Here is a 17,139-nt window from a genome sequence, read left to right on the forward strand (position 1 = left end):
GAACAACATGTTTAAATTTAACCAACAGTAGCGTGTCAGTGTGCTTAAAATCATGACAAAAATCTTCATTCTGGTCATGTTGCCCATGACAGATTATTACAGTGTTGTATGTTTAGTGCAAGATGTCAACACAGCATAAATCCCAGGGTGTTTTGGTTTTCTTCTGGAGATTAAAGCTGTTTTTCTTGGGATAGATGCAGCAGCAAAACACAAACCAGTTGATCAAAAAAGCACTTCTGCCATAACTCCAACCACTTTCAGGACACACCAACCCATAGGAGTTCTGCCTTTCCTGTCCGTAAGGATCACATCGCTGCGCTGATGCCTTAAGCTAGCCTGCAGAGCTTGCTCTCCCTTAAGCCTGGTTCAGAGAATTTAGCTGGTTGGTCCATTTATCTAGTGAAGTATATCGGGCACCACCCCTCTTCTGAAGATCCAGTTAAAGGAGCTGATTGGCTAGATCAGTTCAGCCATGAATAGTGTTATCCAGTATGCACAGCGCCAGTAGGCTTTACACATCAGCAGCGTCTATATTTAGCTCCATAGAAATAAAAGGAATATGTGTTCTTGTGTAAGGCTTAATTAACTTTATGAACACTTGTGTTCGGATGTTTCGTAAAAGCTCTTCAATGTGTTCTTTTAGGAATGGATCATCCATGATATTGCTGTGATTTATTTTCAGAATCTTTTCAAATTCAGAGATGTCATTATTCTGATAGGCACTTACTAAATTTGTTATTGCTAGAATTTCTGGATGATTTTTATATGGTTTGGCTTCCTATGAGTGAAATGGATTTATTCCTGATTTCATTAGCATAGTCTGTAAAACCAACTATTTTTAAACAAGTGGTTTGTCTTGGGCTTCCTGATTCATCATAATACTTGAAAGTTTCAGATTCACCTTCTCTCAAGTGCATTTTACCACTGCATTCTCCGATGACACCCATGATCAGTGGATGAGAGATAGAAGTCTTGATGAGAAGTGACTGCTCATAGAGTGATTTCAGCTTTTTGTTGTTCTTCTGTGCCATACATTTGAATCTCCAAAGCATAGACTTCTAATACCTGGGTACCATTTTTCAGGTCTTCTCCATTATGAGTCTGAAAAGATTGAGGTAACTGGCATAAAATTTTCTGAAGCTTTTCATAGTCTTCCTGTTCTAAATGTAATTTTCCAAGCTTTGTGTTTGTCTTAAACCACAGTCTATCATTCTTATCATCTTCCAAAGCTTCCAATATTGTTTCATAAAATTCTTGCAGTAAACCCGTCTGATATAAAAAGTCAGAATTCTGTTTAGAAATGGAGATAGAATCAAGGATAGAATTTTTTTTATTTTTTTAATTTATTTATTTATTAAGGATTTCTGCCTCCTCCCCGCAACCGCCTCCCATTTCCCTCCCCCTCCCCCGATCACGTCACCCTCCCTCATCTGCTCGAAGAGCAATAAGGGTTCCCTGACCTGTGGGAAGCCCAAGGACCGCCCACCTCTATCCAGGTCTAGTAAGGTGAGCATCCAAACTGCCTAGGCTCCCCCAAAGCCAGTACGTGCAGTAGGATCAAAAACCCACTGCGATTGTTCTTGAGTTCTCAGTATTCCTCATTGTCCTCTATGTTCAGCTAGTCCGGATTTGTCCCATGCTTTTTCAGACCCAGGCCAGCTGGCCTTGGTGAGTTCCCGATAGAACATCCCCATTGTCTCAGTGTGTGGGTGCACCCCTCGCGGTCCTGAGTTCCTTGCTCGTGCTCCGTCTCCTTCTGCTCCTGATTTGGACCTTGAGATTTCTGTCCCGTGCTCCTCTGTCTCTGTCTCCTTTCATCGCCTGATGAAGGTTAATATTCATGAGGATGCCTATGTGTTTGTCTTTGGGTTCACCTTCTTACTTAGCTTCTCTAGGAACATGCATTATAAGCCCAATGTCCTTTATTTATGGCTAGAAACCAAATATGAGTGAGTACATCCCATGTTCCTCTTTTTGGGTCTGGCTTACCTCACTCAGGATAGTGTTTTCTATTTCCATCCATTTGTATGCAAAATTCAAGAAGTCCTTGTTTTTTACTGCTGAGTAATACTCTAATATGTATATATTCCATACTTTCTTCATCCATTCTTCCGTTGAAGGGCATCTAGGTTGTTTCCAGGTTCTGGCTATTACAAACATTAATGGACTTTTCAGAATAGTTCCTGATGACTGCACTCTGAATATAGGCCAAGAGCTGTTTATATCTGTTTATCATTTCTGGAAAGTTTGTCAACTTGAAGTTAATCTTGATTATCTGTTTCAGTGCTTTGAACCTCCATTCTCCTTTCTCACCTTCAAGCTCCAAAACTTTTTGGAAGCTGCTGAGTGCTGCCTCTGGATCATCTTCTTTCAATGCTTTGGAATTATAGGACTGATTTTCCAAATCCACTTTGGGCTCAGAGTTACTATTTTCGGAGTACTCAAGGTCATAGTCCTCCTCCTCATTGCACATGAAATCATCCTCCATGTCAGATATCTTGGCTGGAGGGGGCTGTTTGAAGCTCTTGCCTTGAGCTTTTAATAATATGTGTAGTTTAAGGAATATTACACCAATGATAAAGTAAGAGAACTAGGCAGAAATCCTAGTTTTTGGATACATACAGTCTTAGGTAGCTTAAGGGCAAGGTCACATGTTAGGAACACCCTAAAGAATTTCCTGATAGTGTGAGTATCATACAGTACATTTACATAATCACTGAGTGTTCACATACAGCATTCAATATGGCTTCTCAATGAAATCAAGAAATTTGGTAGGAAATAGATATATCGGGCAGCTACTGGTTTAATGTGACATGCTGAATTTAAATACACATTTTAAATAAATAACAATGTATTCTAAAATATGGAGAAAAGCTATAGTATAGTAAACACATAGCTAGAAAATAGCTTTTTATCATTAGTAAGTACTATTTATTGTATTTGCCTATATACATGTATATGTGTAAGTATGTACAGTCATATGCCATAATTCTATATGACCAAAGATAGGAGGTTTGTTTAATTCAGCATCACCATGTACATTAGCAATGTGTTATGCTAAGCAGTTGTGATGACAACATCAGTAAGGACAAGAAAATATTTTTTAATCATATGGAGCATCTTCCATATGTGTGATACTGATATGGGCTAAACCGTCCCTATGAGTTACAAGATTGTACTTTAATTAAAGCTTTAATTTGCTTTTTATAGCTCAAACTGAGTTAATCATCTAAGTTAAAGTCAAATTTTCCATATATAAAATTAATAATTATTTATATAATTCTAAATATATGCAAACTAGGAAACTATTTTAATCTATCTTTTAAATTATAATTTTAGGATACTATGTAAGGCAAAATTATCTATAATTTATTTGATATTATTTGATAAAGTTTCTTTTATGAATTTTACTAATTATTTCAAAGTTTCATAACTTATAATATTCTTTGATCATATGACTCATCTTCATTATCATTTCTTACCCTCATCCTCCCTTCACTGAACCCTTTCTTACCAGCAAATCTCCCTTCTACTTCAAACGTGCTTCTTTTTCGAGGCCTGATGCATTTAATTAGAATTGCTTAAATGATGGTGAATGGGGGTTACTCACTCAAGCAAGGACAACTTATCAGTTGATACATCACCAAGGAACAATACTCCCCTTCTCCCAGGAATCATTGAATGCTTATGGATCCTCAGGGGAGGATGGGATTTTATGACCCTCTCCCATGACCAAAATGGAAAGCTATATAAGATGTCATGCAGATGTACAGGTAGCCACTGCTATTGTGAGTTCATGGATATCATGGTCGTATTATGTCAGAAGTTATTTTACACTATTCTTTTCCATGGTTTGACTCTCTCTCACTTCTGTGCTCCTTTTGCAATGTTCCTTGAGCCTTGGAGGAAGTGACATAGATATTTAACTTAGGGTTGAGAATGGATAGTCCCTCATACCATTCTTATGAGTTATGAGTCTCTGTATCTTGTTCACTGAAAATAGAAACTTCTTTGACCAAGGATGAGGGGTGCACTTATTTATGCATATACATAGCAATGCCTAGAAGATAGTTTGAAAATATGAATTTTGCAAAAGCACACAAGTAGTTTGGTGTGGGAAGTCCTTCTGTATATGAGTTGCTCTTATTGGCTAATGAACAAAATTGCTTTGACCTATGGCAGGACAGAATAGAGCTAGGCAGGAAAACTAAACTGAATGCTGGAAAAAAGAAGGCAGAGTCAGAGAGAAGCCATATAACCACTAAAGGAGACAGATGACTGAGAACCTTACCCGTAAACCATGAGCCTCATGGTAAAATATAAAGTAATAGAAATGGATTAATTTAAGATGTAAGAGCTAGCTAGATATACTCTTAAGCTATTGACCAAACAATATCACATTTAATATAGTTTTTGTGTAATTTTTGGAGGGTCTGGGTGGCTGTAAAACAAACAAGCTGCCTCTGTTTACAGAATGGTGCCCAACAATTGTTTGGGGCTGATGCCCACCACCCACTTAGGGTCCAGATGCTTGTGGGCCCACTGTGGTTGGGAGGAAAGTAGTTAAGACCATGCCCACAGCTCAGTACTTCCCGCTTGGACAGATGATGGATTATGTCTGATAGGAGAGCATAGGTAGGAAAGCATGGCACATTCATCTGTACAGAGATATTTCTAGGCTGTGCTGTGCAGATTTAGCTTTTACTCAGATGAAAAGGGTTTATATGCTGCATGGTGCTACCCAAAATTTAGGTGGTGAGAATGGCTCCCACCTGGCAGTTCCAGAGATGATGGGGAGCTAACTCTGCTATATGTAAAGGCAGAGAGAGGTAGAGCCAGCATTCAGGGCTGCTACAACCAAGGTGCTTATCATTTTAAAAGTGCTCCTGGTCAGAAAATAATTACAGATATACAGTAAAGGCAAATTCAGATGAAAAAGATCACTGAATGGGTCATAGTATGGAATAAATGTACATGAGCTGTGGAGAGAGAAGAAAAAGAATATAAATAGTTATAAAAGGAAGTAAATTGTTTTAAAAATAAAATAAAATCTTTAAAAAGACAGAGTACAGATAGTCATAGATTAAAGGAGTAAAAAAATAAGCCACATAAGATACACAGAGAGTCTGGATTATGTATATTATTGTGCTTTCTTTAAATTGTTTTCACTGTGAATTAGCTAAGTACAGAGACACATTTTATTATACAGGCTACTAAACTAAACTTATATATATTTTAAAGGTATCTTGACTTCAACATTTGGTTCTAAGGATATGTATCTTTGGAAAAGAGGTTCTACTTTTGTTTCCACAGAGGATGAAAACCTGTGGATTCCTTCTAGACTAATATCATTTGATGGATCAAGACCACCTAAAAGGTTTCCATGAACACCCAAAATACTTTGCTCAGCAAAAATCAAAAGCAGTTTGAAGAGAACTACCCCCAATTCCCAAATATTGTTTATAAATGCTTGTTTAAAGGAGGATATGCTATAGAGATGAATACTTTGCATTGCTGTGGATCTTGGTTTATTAATACAACTTTTAGGTCAATTTTGTTTTATGTATTTCTACTCCTTTTATAGGTATTGTATTTGTGCAGCTCATCTAAAATATAAAGTAGAACTAGGAAACACAGGATAATAGATAGTCAGCTATAATAGTCAAGCTTGTATTCATGTTTTTTTAGGTTTTCTAGATATACAGAGATATGTTTCAGATAAACAGGTATTCTTCAAAGCTTTCAAAGACCTACAGAATATGGCATTTAAAATGTTTTAATAACTTAGGACTTTTCATGACAATGAGACTCATTTTTATTACAGTAGATCCCTAAGGTCTATTACTTCCATGCCTGTGGGATTTTGACCAGATTTAGAGTACCAAACATGAGCTCCTCTTGTAGAGTGGGCTTCACATTTAATTACAGCCATTTTTATTTTTTGGTTTATCGAGGCAGGGTTTCTCTGTGGCTTTGGAGCCTGTCCTGGAACTAGTTCTTGTAGACCAGGCTGGCCTCAAACTCAAAGAGATCTGCCTGCTTCTGCCTCCACAGTGCTGGGATTAAAGGCATGCACCACCACTGCCCAGCCCACACAGCCATTTTTATCTCTTAAACAGGACTCCAACTATGCACCAGTGTTCATATGTTGTCACACAATTTCTCCCTCACAACCAAGGCTTGGCATTTAAGGCCTCCTTGAAAGGACTCAGATGCTACTATACATTGTTTGACCTCAGAAGTGCCATGAAGTCATGAAACAAGACTTCCTAATTATTTCAGGTAGTGATAATTGTGCATTTGCAGTAGAACAAAACTGCTGACATCTAGCAAGGAAGTCAAAGGAAAGAATTGGAAGACACTATGAGCTTATGATTAGTTTCTAAATCATACTTCTAACCATCTCAAAACCTCTCAAACTCATGTCTTAAAGGTTCTATTACATCTCAGTAGTATAATCCTAGAGATAAAACATTCAAACATGGGCTTGGGGAACATTTACTATACAAATCATGACTTTATTAATGCATTGTTTCTTTTGTGTCTCTATCACACACACACACACACACACACACACACACACACACACACTGCATAGTATAAAAGACTGGTACAACATTTTATATGTGATAGAAAAAAATGAAAATTTGTTTAGTTTTGGGATTTGTTTTAAGAACAAGCTGGCCTCAGACTCATATGTACCTAAGGATGGTTTTAAACTCAGCATCCCGCTACTACCACCTCCAAATGCTGGTATGATAGCTAGCAACCATCACATCAAATTTATTAGGTACTGTGAATCACACTTAGGACTTTGTGAATGCTAGGTAACCATTCTCCCAAATGTTTCATAGTCATGAGAAATTTATACATTTTTTAAAAATTCTAAAATGTGAAATAAGAAATTTATACGTGTTTTATTAAACTGCTTTAATAATTTTAATAATATTATAAAAGTCTAAATATTATTGCTTACATTTTATTGTCTTTTCTTCCTCATTCAATCAACCCCTTTAAATACTAAATGTTTTCTCCATGTCACTAGGAGAATATAGTCACCCTAAAAAGAAGAAGCATATTCTCTCACACTGAAAGAGAAATGAAAAGAAGACAAACCCACAGATAATTTTCACCAGTTCTAATGGCTCTTTCCCAGCTCTTTTGGTCAATATGATATTCTGGTTGACAGTAGCCTTCAGTGTAGCCTTGCCAGAGAAAGCCAGGCTGGTGCTCACCAGCCAAGGACTTCTCCACGTCCTCACACACTGAGTAAATCTTTGCTTACTGGCAGGCTTGGCCACTGCTTGGAGTGCTTGACTGGAAAGGAGAAACAGATATAGATGTGAAAACCTGAACTTCAATAAAGGACAAATGGAAAAGTTCAGGAAAACATGAAAGGCAAGATTAGAGAATTCATTGTTCATTTATTTTATTTTTTTTTCCAAATCAATTTATTCTTAATATCCTGACAGTTGGCAGCACCAAATGTTAACAAAACCCAATTAAAATTAGCCGAATATCTAAGATAGACACATGTACAAAAGATATACAAATTAAAACCATTTAAAAAGCAATGGATACCATAATTTGTCTGTGGCTATACCATTTATTTTGAACTTTTAGAATGAATTAAAGTGAGGCATATTCTTGTATAATGAAGCAGAGAAATGATTTTAAAAATTAACTAAGAAATTCTCCCAGAAAACATATTACATAGCCATAGAAAACATAAAATAACTGCTAAAGATGCTGATCAGAAAAGAATTGTACAAATCCATTAGAAGTGCAAGAGAGAAAAGAGAAAAAATACAAGAAGTATTTAAATACACCCAATATTGAGAAAAGATAAAAGGCGAACTTGTGCTTGCCAGTTTCAGAGACTCAGGCATGCAAAAGGTGAATCCATACCTACTGTAGAGAATTTTAATAATACCAGTGAGAGAAAATTCTAAGTATTTCCAGGGAGAAAAAAAACTAGAAAAAGTAAATGCACAGATAATATACACATTTCTACAACACCACTACAACTATCACAAAAGCAATATATTTTTTTTTTGTTTTTTCGAGACAGGGTTTCTCTGTGGTTTTTGGAGCCTGTCCTGGAACTAGCTCTGTAGACCAGGCTGGTCTTGAACTCACAGAGATCCGCCTGCCTCTGCCTCCCGAGTGCTGGGATTAAAGGCATGTGCCACCACCGCCCTGCACAAAAGCAATATTTTTAAGAATTGAAAATAAGGAACTTAAATTCATAGCACTTTTCAGTCAATCAAATTCACTCCGAAGGTGGGAGTACAATATGAATTTCATCACACAAGTTTTCATAGTTTGTGACCTGGAGAGATGCATACTGAAAACACCATTGGCTCTGGCCTTTGGTTGCATGAGGAAATGATTACAAGGTGGTCATGTAAAAAGTACAGCATTTCAAGTCCCTCTTGCTGGTGTCAGGAATAAGGTGACGTGTTTTGCAGATGAGACACTTGTCTGTGACAGGCTCTTCTATCATCCAGTACTATTGATGTTAATGCATTGGGCTGTTTCTTAAGGTTTTATTCTTATGAAGGTTGCACAACTCCAGTTTTGTCATGATGGACCATCTTCTTATAATGAAGAGTCCTTGGATTCATAGCAGACAGAAAGTACAGGACATTTCTCGTGGGCAGAAGAAGGCAAGGTGCTTGCGAGACTCAAGGCTGCCATGAGAACTCCATGACAGTGAGTTGCCTAACCAAGGTGACCACGAATCCTCCAACCCTAACAAATCTGTAAAGATTCTTTTAAGCACCAAGAAAAATGTTAAAGAGACAAGTAAAATAGGGAAAGTGTGGTTTGATATTAGGAAATACTTAGGGGACTAGCCCCTTGCTATAGGCAAACAGTGGCAATACAATCTTGCCTAAATCATGTCTCAGTAAGAAGGGGATGAGTTGACCATCTTCCCAAACCTACCCTATGCATCATGCAATGTTTTGATTTTTTTCCCATCTAAGTGCTCTACAGACAAGAGAAAAGCTAATCTCCCACTGTCCGCTGCTTGAGACAAAGATTCACATTTTCCTTACTAGTGGGTATCCTGACCAGGGACAGCATGTCATTCCCACCCATCAGAAATAGGCCACATCTCTTTACATCCCTCCTGTCTGTCTCTACCCCCTCTCTGTGTCTTGGATATAGAGGCCTCCTTCACTGCCGGAGATCAAGAAGACTGAACAGAGAGGCATAGGCAGGCTTCTCGCCTCCCTTCTGGTAGTTTATTGGGAAGTCGAGCTTTCAATGGCATTTGAGAAAACCATGGTGGTTATCTTAGTCTTAGGATAAACTAAAGAAAGGTACTTTTACCTGAATGGCCATATAGTTGGCAATTTCTAGGACAATGTATGGCAGAAATTGACTAGCTGCAAGTCCATCTACTTCCCAGTCTTTGACTAATTCTCTGTAAAAGAGGGGAAAACATAGGTAAACACAGGAGCAACTAGTGTTCTGAAGTGCCTTAATTATGGTATCTGTTTCTGAGTTTGACCTAACAGAAAGTGCTGTCTTGAAATAATGCCTTTTTAGGGCCTCAGTTATTGAAGTGTTTGCTATGAAAGTACAAAGATCTGCATTTGATTCCCAAACCTTTTTGGAAAATGCTGGATGTGGTAGCATTTACTTGTAACTCCAAGTGACATAGAGGTGTTTCCCTGGGGCTCACTGACTACCTAGCCGCTTACCAACACTATACATACACGGCTCATACAGGAACCTCTCCCTGCCCCTGACACCACACAATTAAATCATCTTTAAATACAACTACACACAGTTATTGAAGGTAACAATATGAAAAATAATGGCATTTGAAAAAGCAAAATGGCTACATTAAGTTGAAAAAATATTGAAGAAGAAAAACCAGAAATGTTGCATACTGATGAAGGGAGTCAATTTGTTGAAAACACCATGGGAACCCTAAATATGAATGAATGAAATATTTATTTAATCACAAAACTTTAGAATAAGTGAAACAAAAGGTCATCAAATGATCAAGAGAATATACAAATTTAAAATAATATTTCTCAGAGAAATGTATTGTTTTTCTACAGTTAGGTATAAGGCAATTAACCTCTGCTCTTACCTTATCCATTAAACACTGTGTAGTAAGAAACAATAAATCAAAAAAGACTTTTATTGATGAGTCAAGATGTTCATACACATATACACACATGCATGTGCCTGAGCACACTTGTGCACATGCGCGCGCACACACACACACACACACACACACACACACACACACACACACACACACACACACAACATTAAGGACTCTAAGACTGATCACAGATGTTAATCAGTGTTTGAACACTGAACACTTTGCAAAATGATATTTGTGGAAAGGTACGGGGTGCACATCTTAGTGGTCCTCCCTTTGCAACCTCAAATCACAGTCATTGGAATGTAGGAGCTGCTGGCTAGAGGGAGGAGTGGAGGCCTCAAAACTCCTTCACATCTCATCAGAGAAGTGACTGACATTATAGTAATCAACACTCAAGGCCAACTTTATTTCAGGGTATTAGAGAGTAGATACTTTCCTCATAAAGGGGCACTGGACTTATTTAACACAAACTACTTTACCACTTGAGTGACTGATTAAGACGTCTCATTTAGGGACACTGTTTTTGGATTTAAAAATTTGAGTCTGGGCCCTAAAAACCAGTAAACCAAGTTTTCAGTTTTAGTGTTGAGGAGAATCCTTTAACTTGACTCTAAATTCAGTACGTCCAAGCAAAGCAGAGATCAGTTCCCTGATTATGACAATATCTTCACAGCCATGTTCATATTCATATCTATAATTTATGTTTTTCTTATAGATTGCCACAAACTCATGAGATGTCATCTGCTTGCTTTAGTTATTTCTCTTTTCCGTGTAAGAGATATTCTTCTCCTGTGGAAATCCCATTATAGAAATCTATCCATGTCCATTACTCACTGTGTACAGATAAGTTCATATGATAGCTTCTTGTCTGAGAATAAAATCCATGGGAACATGGGATTTTGTCATTTTTGACTTCATTGTTTACTGTATGTAAATAATACTATGTATTTCATAAATTCATGTTGAATGAAAAATTACAATTTTAATTGATGATCTAACTATAGGACTGTTCAGTCTACCAAATTTTACTATCCTTAACAAAGATTGTATTTTTATTTTAAATGAAATATAAATTTTAAGGTAATATCTGAACATTTTGTATCTTAATAAAAGTACTAAGAAATATAAAGAGAAATTTAAACTAAGTGTGAGGTGGCCTAAATATGGATGCCCGAATCAGGGCAATCTGAGCACAGTCTACACCTTGGTGCATAATATGCTTCAGTACTTCTGTCTCTGTTGCTATAGTACTACTAATGTAAGATATTAATCAGAGTGGAAGCTGGGTCAAGGGTACACTGGGTCTGCTTTTTCCTATTATTGTAACTTCATTTTGAAACCTAATAAAGATTTTAAAATAAAAAAAATATTGTGACACATCTTGTGCCTATTAGAACATTATTCCAAGGACTAGCTACTTTAGAATCTCTTCACTTAATGATTCTTAATATGAAATATATAGTTAGACACTTGAATATACTTATTATAGAAAAAAACTTTAAGGAAGGAATATTTTGATGCTAAATTTTCTTATAGGACTCAACAGCAACAGTGACTAGCTAGGTAAAAGCATGCTGGCACAGCATTTCAAGTGGATGCAGTGGGATGCTTGATACTGGCATGGAAGAGGTCATTCACTCACTCTACTTCCATATGTTTGAGTTTTTCATGATGAGAGTTTTAAGAAAGAATTTAAACTGCAGTTTATCTTTTTCATGATCTTTATGGGTGCTCTGTCAAGTGATGCTACTGGGTTTACTTCATAGATCTGCATAAGTTTAGGGTACCTCAAGATTGTAGGAGCTAAAATGCTCAAAGAAAACAAGATCATTCTATGTCCCAAAGCAAGGAAGCATAGGTAACTAAACTGAGCTGGAGGGGTACATTTTACTCAGCTACAGATTTGAGGAGTGATCTGGTTATGAAAAAGATATTTAAGAAGATATATGTTTGAGGGCAGAATGGTTGGTAAGGATTTTGAAATGTGTATTAAAGGGTGGATAATAGGGTGCATGGACTCTCCTAGGGAAAACACTGCATGTGAATAAAACTTGAACTTGTACTTTTTATTCTGCCCAGTGAAAGAGTTGAGAATTTATTGTAATAAAGTTAATATGCTCAGAATTATAAATCTGAAGAAACTATAGCTATGAATCCTTAACAATTTTGAATGATGGCATCAGACCTAAATCTTCTTATAGCCATAGATTTTTAAAGACTTCATTTCTGAAGCCACATTTATTTATCCTCTGCTACCTGTTGAGAAAGCCATCTCAGCTAACTCATACAAATATTACTAAAGGGCGTTCATGACTAATTTGGAATAGGGCTCTCCTTCTATTTCTTCTTCTTCTTCTTCTTCTTCTTCTTCTTCTTCTTCTTCTTCTTCTTCTTCTTCTTCTTCTTCTTCTTCTTCTTCTTCTCCTTCTCCTTCTCCTCCTCCTCCTCCTCCCCCTCCTCCTCCTCCTCCTCCTCCTCTTTCTCCTTCTCCTTCTCCTCTTCCTTGTTTTATCTCTTCCTCTTTCTCCTTCTCCCCCCTCTTTTTCTTCGTTCTATTTCTCCTCTTCTTTTCATTTCAAAAATCCTAAGATTTCTAGGTTTAGATATTTTAGCTAACTTAAAGATAGCTAGACCCTATCAACATTTTCCCCATTCATCTTAGGCAAAAGTTCTCTCATCACTTTTTCCTGCCTATACAGATAACTTAAAAGAAAAATAAGTAATTGGAAAAATCTGGATTCTTTCTTATCTGCAACTGTTGAACATTTTTGCTTCTTATTTCTATTATTATTAAAACATCATTTTTAGGAACATTGTTTTAATAGTAAATTTTAAAGTGAAATCTGAGTTTGGGTTCTGCCACATCTATAATACTATTATTTCTTCATAATTTCTTTTTTTGAGCTTACCAGAAGCCAAAGTAGCTTTTGAGCATATTGGACCACATCCTTTTCCCATTTTATTTTCTGGCCTTTTCTATTGCCAACCTATAACAATATTATTTTACAATAAAAATCCACTTTATAAAATTTAGAAAATTCAAATGCACAATTGTGCATAGAGTGTTGGGTGTCCTAACATGAGGGATCTTGGGGAGACAACTTTAGCAAGAAAGCGCTACGCAAAGCAATTCTTGCTTCCTGAAAAATGGAATATTAGAAATTTCTGATATATTCAATAGTTAAAGGAAAATACCAAAGTCATCCTTTTATGATTTTGTCTTCTTAACTTGAGTCCAAGTTTCCACTTATATAGGCAGCAGTTTCTTGGTCTGTGGTACTTTAGACTGGGAACAATGTGGTGCTTCTACAAAAACTTCTGAATGAAGTGCTCGTGTTAGAGAACCAGGAGATTGTGAATCCCATTGCTGAGATGTATGACTACATCTCGTGCTACATTGTAGTCCATAGTGTCACTTTCTTTTAGAAAATCTTAACCCTGATTTCTTCCCTGATGAGTCATCTATGGGCTCTGTTCCATTGTGTGGTAGGTAAAGCTTTAAATCTTAATGGCTTGGCTTCTTCTCCCTTTTCGGAACCATCACGTGCCGTTAAGGTCTAGAATGGTGGGCCCAACTCTACTACCAATTTTTACACTTCAACATGGCATGTTTTTCTTTGCTGTTCTCTAACTCTTCTTGTTGGGTGTGATAGTTTGAATAAGAACAACCTCCCCATAGACTCATTTATTTGAATGTTTAGTCATCAGGGAGTAGCACTATTTGAGAAGATTATGAGATGTGATCTTGTTAGAGGAAGTAAGTTACTGGGGTGGGCTTTGAGGTTCCAAGAACCCACTCAACCCAGCATCTTTTTCTCTGCCTATGGATCAGCATGTGTCTCTCAGCCACTGTTCTGGTACCATACTCCCTGGCATAATAATAATGCCTCTGAAACTGTAAGCAAGCCCCTAATTCAACACTTTCTTTTATAGAAATTTCCTTCACGATGGTGTATCTTCACAGCAATTGAACATCAACTAAGACATTGGGTAAGGAAGTACATCCTATTGGATTACAATATTAAATAAGTGTGTTTGCCTAAGTAATCCACATGACTTGGAATAAATGTGTACTCACGTGCACAGTCCCACATACCTTTTCTTCATGTGTTAGGTGGGAATGTGTTCAGCATTTGTAGATAATGTGCATTCCTTGGGTCTGATTTTGAATGTAGACCTGGGTCTCAGCTTCTGGTTCTGCTGATTGATGTGCAAATCACTTCTTTTTTTTTGTTTTGTTTTTTGTTTTTCAAGTAATCTTTGTTCCTTGATTTTTATTGAGCTCTACAGTTCTCTCTGCTCCTCTCCCTGTCCTCCCCTCCCCCTTTAAACCTCCCCCAAGGTCCACATGCTCCCAATTTACTCAGGAGATCCTGTTTACTCTACTTTCCATGTAGATTTGTAAGTCTCTCTCAATGTCTTCATTGTTGTCTAAGTTCTCTGGGATTGTGGTTTGTAGGCTTTCTGGATAAATATCACTCACCAAAATTAAATCAAGACCAGATAAGCAAATTAAACAGACCTATAACTGCTGAAGAAATAGAACAGTTATCAGAAGTCTCCCAACCAAAAAAAATCCCGGGTTTGAGCTCAGAATTCTGCAAGAATTTCAAAGATGAACTAATACCAATACTCCTCAAAGTATTCCCCACAATAGTAACAGAAGGAACATTGCCAAACTCTTTTTATGAGGCTACAATTACCCCCATACCCAAACCATAGAAAGACATTACTAAGAAAAAGAATTACAGACCAATCTCACTCATGAACATTGATGCAAAAATACTAAATAAAATAGTGGCAAATTGAATCCAAGAACACATCAGAACCATCAATATCACTTCTTAAAACAGTGTTCCTTGCATTCTTCCAAGCCAGATATATAATGACATCTCTTCAGTGATGTTTCCCTTCATGCAATATTCTCTATGCAAATAAGTTTTTTACTTGAGATGTCTCATGTTTCAAAATTTCTTAGTAGAGCAAAGAATTATCAACAGAGATGTTTTTATAAAGCCATACATAATACAGATGTTGTTTCTAATTAATGTTTTAAACATAAAATTTAATGAAATTAGTTTTAAATTTTATGCTAAAGTTCATATCAATGTAGCCATCTCAGATTACACAATTCAGTGACATTTAGCACATTCATCATGTGATATTAAAGACACAACTTCTATCAGATCCCAAAACATATATTTTTGAGTGTGTGTGTGTTACAATTTGTAGGCATATTCAAATATTGATAGAATTGGGCTTTCCTCTTAGTTATTTTGGCAATGCTCTGTTAGCACATGTATGTACTTGCACTTGCTTAAATGCCTGTTTTCAAACTTTAAGCTTATACAACAAAGTGGAATTTATGGGTAATACCTTAAATCTGTGTGTAAATGTCTGTGGAAACATGACCTATTTCCATAGCTGTTACATTACTTTATATACCTATCAGCAATGAATTAGGGTTTCTAACTTCTTGGATCCTTGCCAACTCTGTACTGGATTTACTATTAGTTTTTCTGACCTTAGTCATCCTGTGGTTTTGATTTACATTGCTCTAATGATTAGTGTTGTTACGCATCTCATTGCCGGTTTTTATCTCTGCTTTTGAAAAATGCCTGTTTAAATTTTTCAACTGCATTTTAGATGGATTGTTTCATGCTTTGGTGATTGAACTGTCAGGAACAAACATGATATATTGCGGATTCTCAGCCCTTATTAGATCTACACTTTTCTAACTTTTATTCATTTCCTTCTAAGAATTGTCTTTTTGCTTACCCGATAATGTTTTAATATATTAAATATCTTCATTTTCATTATTCATTTTGATTCATTTATTCTTTTCTGTTTACATGTTCATAATATAAGTTTTCTATTCAGAGACAGTCTGTACCAAACATGCTATGTTGTGAGTATATAAGTTTGTGTGCTGGATGATCTTATTTGTATTTAAATGGACTGGACTGACATGACAAAAGCATAAGTATACAATTATTTTCTTTGCAAAGGCCCAGTTTTCTTTTGTGTGTGTGTGCTATTATTTATTTATTTTAAGTTTTTGCAGCAATTTTTCTGTGTTCCCTGGGCTGTTCTGGAACTCTTTCGGTATGACCAGGCTAGACTCAAACTCAAGAGATCTGCCTGCCTCTGTCTTCAAAGTGCTGGATTTAAAAGTGCACCACCACTACCTCCCTGCAGAGCCCCTATTTTCTTGAGTAGAGTTTTGAACAATCCTTTTTAAAGACCATTATATTACTTCATTGAATTGAACAAAACAACTTGGAGATATCCATTAAACTTCTCTTTAAATGTACTACTTATCTACTGACAAGGTATTTCCAGATAGCCCAGGCTAGCACAGGACCCACTATATAGTTCAGGCTGATCTCAAACATATCATCTTCCTGTGTCATCTTTTCAAGTACTGGAATTACAGATTCATTTCTTTAGTTGGTGCTTTTATTTTACCATCTAGATACATGAAAGTCACAGTGATCTGCCAATTTTGTTTTGTTCCAATATTACATAAATAGAAAGAATAAGCTTAAATGTACACAACTGTTGTCTTTTTTCATGTTAAATTTCCTTTTTTGAAGTAAAAAGATTTTAATACAATCTTTTCTCATTGTATGTAGCTATCCCCGTTTCCACTCTTTCCCCTCCTCTTGTCCTACCCTTGCCCCCCACCCCCACTCCTCCATCCACTCTCAGAAAGGGTAAGGCTTCCCATGGGGAGTCAACAAAGTCTGACATATCACTTCAAGGCAGGGCCAAGTCCCCTCCTCCCCCACCATATCTAGGCTGAGCAAGGTATTGCTTCAAAGATAATGTGCTCCAAGATGCCAGTTTAAGAACTAAGGATAAATCTTGGTCCCACTGCCAGTGCCCCCCAGACTTCCCAAGCCTCCCAACTGTTCCCCACATTCAGGGGGTCTAGTTTAGTCCCGTGCAGGTTCCCCTGCTATCAGTCCAGAGTCAGTGAGCTCTCACTCGCTCAGGTAATCTGT

General features: G+C 36.8%; 1 pseudogene; it reads right to left on the reverse strand.

The window, feature by feature from the left end:
* Window positions 1-355: 355 nt before the first annotated feature.
* On the reverse strand, window positions 356-2,491 carry LOC142850737 (COP9 signalosome complex subunit 2-like; annotated as a pseudogene).
* Between the last annotated feature and the right edge of the window lie 14,648 nt (window positions 2,492-17,139).

Source organism: Microtus pennsylvanicus, chromosome 5 (assembly GCF_037038515.1).
Source record: "Microtus pennsylvanicus isolate mMicPen1 chromosome 5, mMicPen1.hap1, whole genome shotgun sequence".
Lineage (NCBI taxonomy): Eukaryota > Metazoa > Chordata > Mammalia > Rodentia > Cricetidae > Microtus > Microtus pennsylvanicus.